Source organism: Lupinus angustifolius, chromosome LG09 (genome assembly GCF_001865875.1).
Source record: "Lupinus angustifolius cultivar Tanjil chromosome LG09, LupAngTanjil_v1.0, whole genome shotgun sequence".
In the NCBI taxonomy this organism is placed as follows: domain Eukaryota; kingdom Viridiplantae; phylum Streptophyta; class Magnoliopsida; order Fabales; family Fabaceae; genus Lupinus; species Lupinus angustifolius.
This window is the reverse complement of record NC_032017.1, coordinates 10826774-10834452: the sequence shown is the minus strand read 5'-3', so window position 1 is coordinate 10834452 and position 7679 is coordinate 10826774. Positions and strand designations below refer to the sequence as shown.

Below are 7679 nucleotides of genomic sequence, written 5' to 3'. Positions count from 1 at the left end.
AGCAATACAAGTTATGGGCTTGGGCTGATGTAAAGGGGTTGGGGTAGAGGGCTATATATATTGATGTTATGTAAACCTAATGTAACAAGGAGAAGAATATTAAAACACTAATCCTTATTCTCTAATAATATATAGTGGTAGCCGCTCAACGCTCCCGGGGACGTAGGCACAATTGGCCGAACCTCGTTACTAAATCACTTGTGTTATTCTCTTGTCTCTATACTCTTTACTATTTGATTGCTCTCTTGTTTCCAACACTTCTTGTGAATGCAAAACCCCAAAAATTGTCCTGATTTGCACATTCAGAAACTATTCAAGTCTCTCAATGATAGATTTAATCCTCCCAATATCTAGCACCCCATATGACATTTCTAATATGGAATTACGCATTTAGGCCTATAACACAAAAGATAAGGAGCCTCAATCAAATAGCCACATTCACCTTCAAACCAAATGATTCAAGCTAAAGCCAACTGATATACCTATATATCTTATATTAGGTCCAAATAGTTGGCTCTGGCTTAGAGTTACAATCTCATCATCCTTTATGATTTTTCTTATCATAATTGAGATCATTAATAATCGTTACATTTTCCCTATAAACAATAACTTGAATGCTATATTTTCATACTCTTTGAAGTCTTTCCTTCACTTTCTAATAATTTGTGTTAGCATAGCCATGCTTGCCAGTGCAGCAGTTTTTATGAATAAGAAACATATTGCTAAAGAGTGAAAGCATATTTATAACTTAAAAGGATCAACACCAACAATATCATCGAATTCAATAATTGCTAATGCCAATATAGAATTGGAAAGTCTTCCACGCCAATCCCTTGTTCAACCGACCAATGTGCATGATGGTGAAATACCAGACCTAAGAAGTTACCTTATTTGTATTTAGTTATGGCATAAACATGTCAATGAGAGTGAGACTTGGTATAAATGTAAGTTTGTTTGCCATGACTAGAGGTTAATGGTTTAAATCTTGAAAATAATATTTTCATATGCATGTATAAGGTTTTATATTTACCCTCCCAAACTCCACTAGACAAGAGCATCAGACACTAGGCCATCCTCACCCCTACAACTATCAATGAATTGAAATCACTCATTTTTATTCTTTTCAATTTTTTTACTAGACTTCTATTTGAATTCAAAGAGAGGAGTGTGGGAGTTCTTGTTTCAGGACCCAAGAAAATGAGGCCGGATGCTGCATTTTTTGCTCATATGGTTTAGCTAAAAATCTGCATTGAGTCTTTGAGCTTTAGCTGGTAAGTGGTGATAAATGCTAATGTTCAACCTAGGACAAGGAGCTGGTGGTCTCAGCTTGCCTTGATTAACTTAGTTTTGTTGCTTTGATAGAAATAAGTACAAAATACAAATTGGTTTGTCCAGAATATCACTCTATAAATTATAGCAGATATCAAGTGAATAAAATATGACTAGAGGAGTTTAGTGCCACAAATGAAAGTCAAGTCCCAAAAGGGAAGTTAATCCTAGTAATTCCCCTCTCTTGGACCTTATTTTACCTTATATGTCTTCCAATTAAGTTTTCTACTTTTGTTAGGATAATTGGCTTTGATATAAAGAAAACCCTTCAATTACACATTGAGCAGATTTTGTTTTAAGCCATATACTAGTTTTGGTTCTGTTATTTTCATTTCTAAACCGTTTATTTTGAACGAAAGTGGAGTAATCTATGTGTTTAATGCACCACTTTCATAAATTTTTAAAAATTTCAAATGCAAACTTATCTTGGATATAGTTTTGTATTTTGAGGTGTCTTTGTAACATTCTTTTGGAAATTGAGTTATTTTCAAAGTTCTACATATTGAATATGTTTTCTCAAAGTTTTAATTTTACTCTAATTTTAAGAAAATTTATTTTAATTTATTTAATAAAATGTTGAATTTTAGTTTGAAAAACGCCATGATACAGAGATTGTCCACAATAACTCCTAAATAATCATCATACTGATACATAATAGTTAACTCTCTCGAACTATTGTTCTTAATAGACTTGTTCGAGAATTGGGGGAAGGGAGATTGCAAAGAATAGACAATATAAAAAAGAACTATTAAAATTGGACCAGACAACATATATTGACTCAAAATTTTAAAAATTTATTAGCCAATCCACTTATAAAGCCTCTTATCAATAAAAGACTTTAATAAATTAACATTTCACTCCAACAAGCTTTCTTCAAAAATTACATACCACCACAATAAGAATCTACAAATAGAATTAAGATATCAAAACACAGTTTAACATAATATTTTTAATTGAAAAATAAAAAATAAGCAAGAAAAAAAAAGAAACAAACTTTGTTCTCATTCCCTCCAAGCAAGCAGATTCAAGTATTACAAAGAATCGGGATTCGGAAAGGGGAGGAACTTTTGTCTACTTAAGTGACATCCTAGTTGCAGTATTAGTGTAAAACATATATGTGTATATATATAAATAAAGCATAATTGGATACCCGATACCTCTCTCCTTTATTTTACTTTTTTGCAATAGGTGTTATGGCAATTCATTTTTCTGTGAGTTTGTCATCAAACTGTTGTTTCAAATTACGAATCACATCACATGATGCAGCCGCAATATTGTTGTTGCGGTGACCGCCACAATCGCATCATACCGCAATTGTGGTGTGATACCGAATCACAGTGATGCGACCATAACAGGTTGCAATGTAATCGCATCGTACCGCATTTGAATCACATCGGATCTCAACGCAACCACATTGGGCTGCATAAGACCGCATCGATGTCAAAAATATGTTTTTACTCTCAAAATAATTCACACTGCAATGGTCCCAATATACATAGCAACAATTGTAATAATCACAACCACGGTAACCACAATCACAATCGTAACTGCAACCATAATTTAAAACACTACTGCATGCACTTGTCAAAGGTCACAATATTGTATTTCCTAGTAGTTCCCTGCCCACATACACGCTTATCCATTTCTCTTGTCTTATGTTTCCTTCCTCTACCTTGTAGTGTCTTTAACTTAGGTGGTAGAATAATGAATCCACTTCAGAGTTAAACATATATTTTATTCAGGGTTAATATGTGAAGCATTAACACATAAAATTAATACATTACCTAGCTCCATTATTCAACTTAACTTTGCATGAACAGCTAAGAACATTGTTCTTTTGTCCAGGGCTGAACCAAGTTGAAGCCCACCTTGGTCAATCTAAGGTAGGCTGATCAAGGGTGAGGACCGACCTTGGAGTACCTAATTTCTGTTGAACCGGGCTGAGAACCGACCTTAGACAACCTTCGATGAATACCTGAAAGAAATGACTCATACGCTCAAGTCAATATTTATAGAGGGCATGAGATAACTAGAGATAATGGAGGGATGATGGATCAAATGTTCGAATGTACTTCATGTGCAAAGACCTCCTATATTTATATTGACCTAGATGGGCTTACCTTGCGCTGAAGAAAAGTTCAATGATTTCATGGATGATGTCATGCTCATGTCTTCTTAATCAAACATCTGGAAAGATTATGTCTAGGCCTATGGTAGCTCCCAGGTCACCCCTAGGAGAGTCTTCTACCGTATGTTGTCTTATAGGGCACAACCCAACCTTGTTGGTCCAAGTGGGCAGATTAGGATCTTGAATATGGTTGGGCCTTAAGAGTTATGGTCTTTTTGCATTGGCCGACTAGTTGGCTTAGTTGGTCACTCGTGGCACCCTTTGGAGCTATGGGTAGGAACAATTACCAGAATTTGGTGGTATGGCCATAATCGAGCATGCCATTTGACTTATTTTTGTTGGCTTTATTTTCTAGTTGATTGAGCCATTTCACCGGCGTGAGACATTTTTAGTCTGTGATAATGTTCTTTTACAATTGCTTTCATCTTTTTTATGCTATTCCAGGTAAGATAAAAGGTGATGTACTTTCATTGTATTAAATGTTGTCATGCCCTCATCCTCATCTTATTAGTGTTATTCCAAGTAAAACAAAAGGGGATTCATTTTGAATGTATTAATTGTTATCATGTGTTTACTTTCATCTTATCCTTTCTACCACTTGGACAAGTGAGATTATATGTTCAATATCATAAGTGCTAATAAGAGAGTCACATTGTTTGATAGATGTAATTAATTATTTGTGTTATATCGTACATGATCTCTTGTATTCCCGATTGTTTTACGAAGGGAGTTAAGTTGAAAAGTAATGAGAGTTTAGTTGAAAGTAAAAGGATGAATATGGATCCATATGAATTGCCTTTAATGTTAAATTAGTCGAGAATGCTGATTCTATATGTATATACTGTGTAACACCGTGAAAAATCGATATATTTTATCAATTATTTATTTTTAACAAATATTAATTTTAGAAATTAGTCGGAAATGAATTAGGCTAAATCATAGTTGAGTGTTAGTCTTGTTTTATGATTTCCTAATTTGTGGTAAAGTTTTATTTTTTTCTTTGACGAAAATTTTTTGGACTGCTATCAGATCCAAATTCGCCTAAATTCGGCCCAATAACGTGTTTTTGAGTTCCGTAGTTCCGAATCCAATTCTGATGGCGCCCTTGGCTTATAAATATTATTTTGTGCCTAGATAGACAACAAGTTTGTCCAAAACACATTTCTAAATATTTTTCACTCCGAATTCGGTATTCCAAAATTCCAACCGTAATTGGAAGATTTTATATCCATTCGAATATTAACCGACAATAGTCGGGCATGGTCTCATCGCGAATGTTTCACCGGAAAATTTACCTTATGTTCCCAAGTGAAACTTGCTAGGCAAGTACTCATCTTTTATGCAAATACCCATAAACCTCTCACTTACTCGTCTCGCCATTATTATTTGAAAACCTTTGGCTTACCCCCCTTAACTAAGATTTATTTAACTTAAAAGAGCCATCAAACCTAGAGAACCCCTTGGCTTGCCCCCTCCTAATCTGAATTACTCTACTTAAATAGCTCATTCAATTGGCTCTTCATTTCATTCATTCATTCTTCTTCTTCTTCATTTAGCTCTCAAGAAGTTCAAGGTAAACCTCATCCCTTTTGTTCTTAATCTCTTAGAAATCTAACTGTTAGTTTCTTACGAAATTTTAGTATGAGGATCATACGCTTGTTACGAAAATTTTCAACCCTAAATTTTTTCTAAAAACCTTCCTATCTCTTGTTACACGCAAGAACGCGAAAAATGATTTTTCGTAAATCTAGAAATTGTTGTTTTGAAATCATGAAATCTTATAGTTCATGGGGCTGTGTTCGTGTTTGAAAATATGCATGTTATTTATGTTGATGAATGATGATGATTTTGAAATCAAAGAATATTTTAAATCAAAATGTCGTTTTGATCATGAGATTAATCCTTGTAAAAATGTGTTTAAATGATCATCAACCGATAGGAATCGGGAACGAGACTTTCGAGGATAAATGTTGGTTCAAGAATATGAATTTTGGACCGGATGGATAAAGTCTCGGATGATCTTAGAATGGATTAAAAGGATGCCTTTCGCTTAGAGTTAGTAGGCAGACAATTTAACTCACGAATCGCTGATTGGTTTTCGTGTTTAGTTGCAAGGTGTTCGAAGTCGGACAATCTATGCATTCACGAAAGATAAATCAACCGCGCTGCAACCCAAGGTGAGAGAGAATACATTGTGACACAATGGTGTTCGAATATGACACTCGGATCGCCCAACTACCTCAAAAGTTGGAAGTTATTTCTGTTTTGTTAGAAACTCGTACTTAACCAAACGATTACATATCTGGATTAAGTATGAATGTTTCCTTAGGTTGTATGCCCCTAGGATAGTATAAAATATCAAGTATTGTGGTTGTTAACCATGAAGGAATACCACTCGAGAAAGTAAAATGCATAGGGATAGGAAACAATGGTGGTATTGGATCAGGTGGCCCAAAAGGTTGAGAGAGTGGTCCTGGCCACTTGTCCAGCCATGCCTAGGCGAGCCAGACACGCCTGGGTGAACCAGACATGCCTAGCCACTGGACCAGCCACGCCTAGGCGAGCCAGACACTCCTGGGCGAACCAGACACTCCTTGCCACTAGACCAGCGACGCCTGGGCAAGCCAAACTTGCCTGGGCGAGGGCTAGGCAGCGTGCTTGGCCTGTTCTGGGCGATTTTGGAGCCTGAGTGATAGTCCCTCGCCTGGGCGAGACCTCAAGGATGATTTTGACCAGTTTTTGTGGATTTTTAGCTTGAACGACAGTCCCATAAATAGTTTCTCGCTTGAGGGACGGTCTTTGGCTTGGGCAAAACACAAACATAAATAGTGATTGTTTTTGATTTATTTATTGCTTAGGGTATAGCCCTAGCTTGGGTGTGAAATGTATTTACACTTGGGGAAGACCGTGGCTCGGAGGATTGAGTCTGGTCCCCAAATTGACAAACTTATACTCTCACTTTTGTTCTTGCGCTTTATGCAGGCAAGGATTCAAACTAGGATGTCGTGAGCAAGGCTATGCCGAAAAAGGATTACATGATACCACGCAACGAGGTCGTCTGACCGTAAGAGGCTTGGCCATGTGGTCGTCTAGGGTAAGTTAGTGATGGTACGTAGTGGTAGGGATGTTATTCCTATATTACGTGATAACATAAGATCGGGTCCCATCGATATAAAAGAATAATTAAAATATTTAATCGGCAAACTTCGGTTAATATTCATACTCATTATGAATAACAAAGTAGTGGAGAGGAAATTTACGAGAGACGAACGAGTCTCACAATGTTGAGAGGGACAGCGATGAGGTATTCCTAGATGAGGTATTCAATTGGATCATACAATTCTCATAGCGTAAACTAGATGATCTCTGACAACCCCTCTTTCCAAGCAGGACCAATGAGAGGGATGCCCAGAAAGTGTTTGATACGACATCGTACTGAAATGGACAGTTTTTCAGAACCGATGGATCATATATTCTTACGAGGAATTTAGTTTTTTTGGTGCGATCAAATCGGCTTGTTATGGGACCTGTACTCTTGGTTATTTCCGAATAGTATATTGGAAGGATATTGGTGTAAGGGTGGATGAAATAAGCATATCATGCATGCATTGAGAGTGTAAATATTGATGCTCATGATTTGAGTTATAACATCATTTCATCATGGTGCATTATGTCAGTGATGTATATTGTGTATATCATGTGTGCATGTCGTCGATGAATTATATTCATTAGATGTTTTACTCACTCTTATTTTCTTTTCTTTCGGTTTGGCTTCAGTTCGCGTTCTCGTTTAGATGGACCGTACATCGAGGATATGGAGCTATGATTATCGATATCCTAGGAGGGGACATGGAGTAGTGATGAACATAGACATACCTACACATGCCCTTGTGCCTTAGAACTATAGATGGTTTGTGATGGTTGTACAATGCACTTCCTTTCACAGCATGCGAACTTGGAGACTTCTTTCACCTTACCTGCTTGGAGATTAACACCTACTGCCCATCCCTTCAGTCTATGATTCCTCATGCACCCAGTGATGTTGGATCATCTACTAGGAGACAGAGTATAGACGATGTGCCCGATCCCCAACCAGGGAAGAGAGCTGTTATACGGACGCTGCCCGATCTTCAGGCAGATGTGGGAGTGGGAAGAAAGTCACAGGGTTTGTCCAATAATCCCGAAGAGGAATTGGAAGCCGAAGAGGAATATTGTGTGGAGT

At 36.8% G+C, this 7679-nt stretch overlaps 1 pseudogene; it reads left to right on the top strand.

Moving 5' to 3' along the window:
- The window catches only part of LOC109356248, a 7485-nt pseudogene extending 6210 nt beyond the window's left edge, over positions 1 to 1275 (top strand).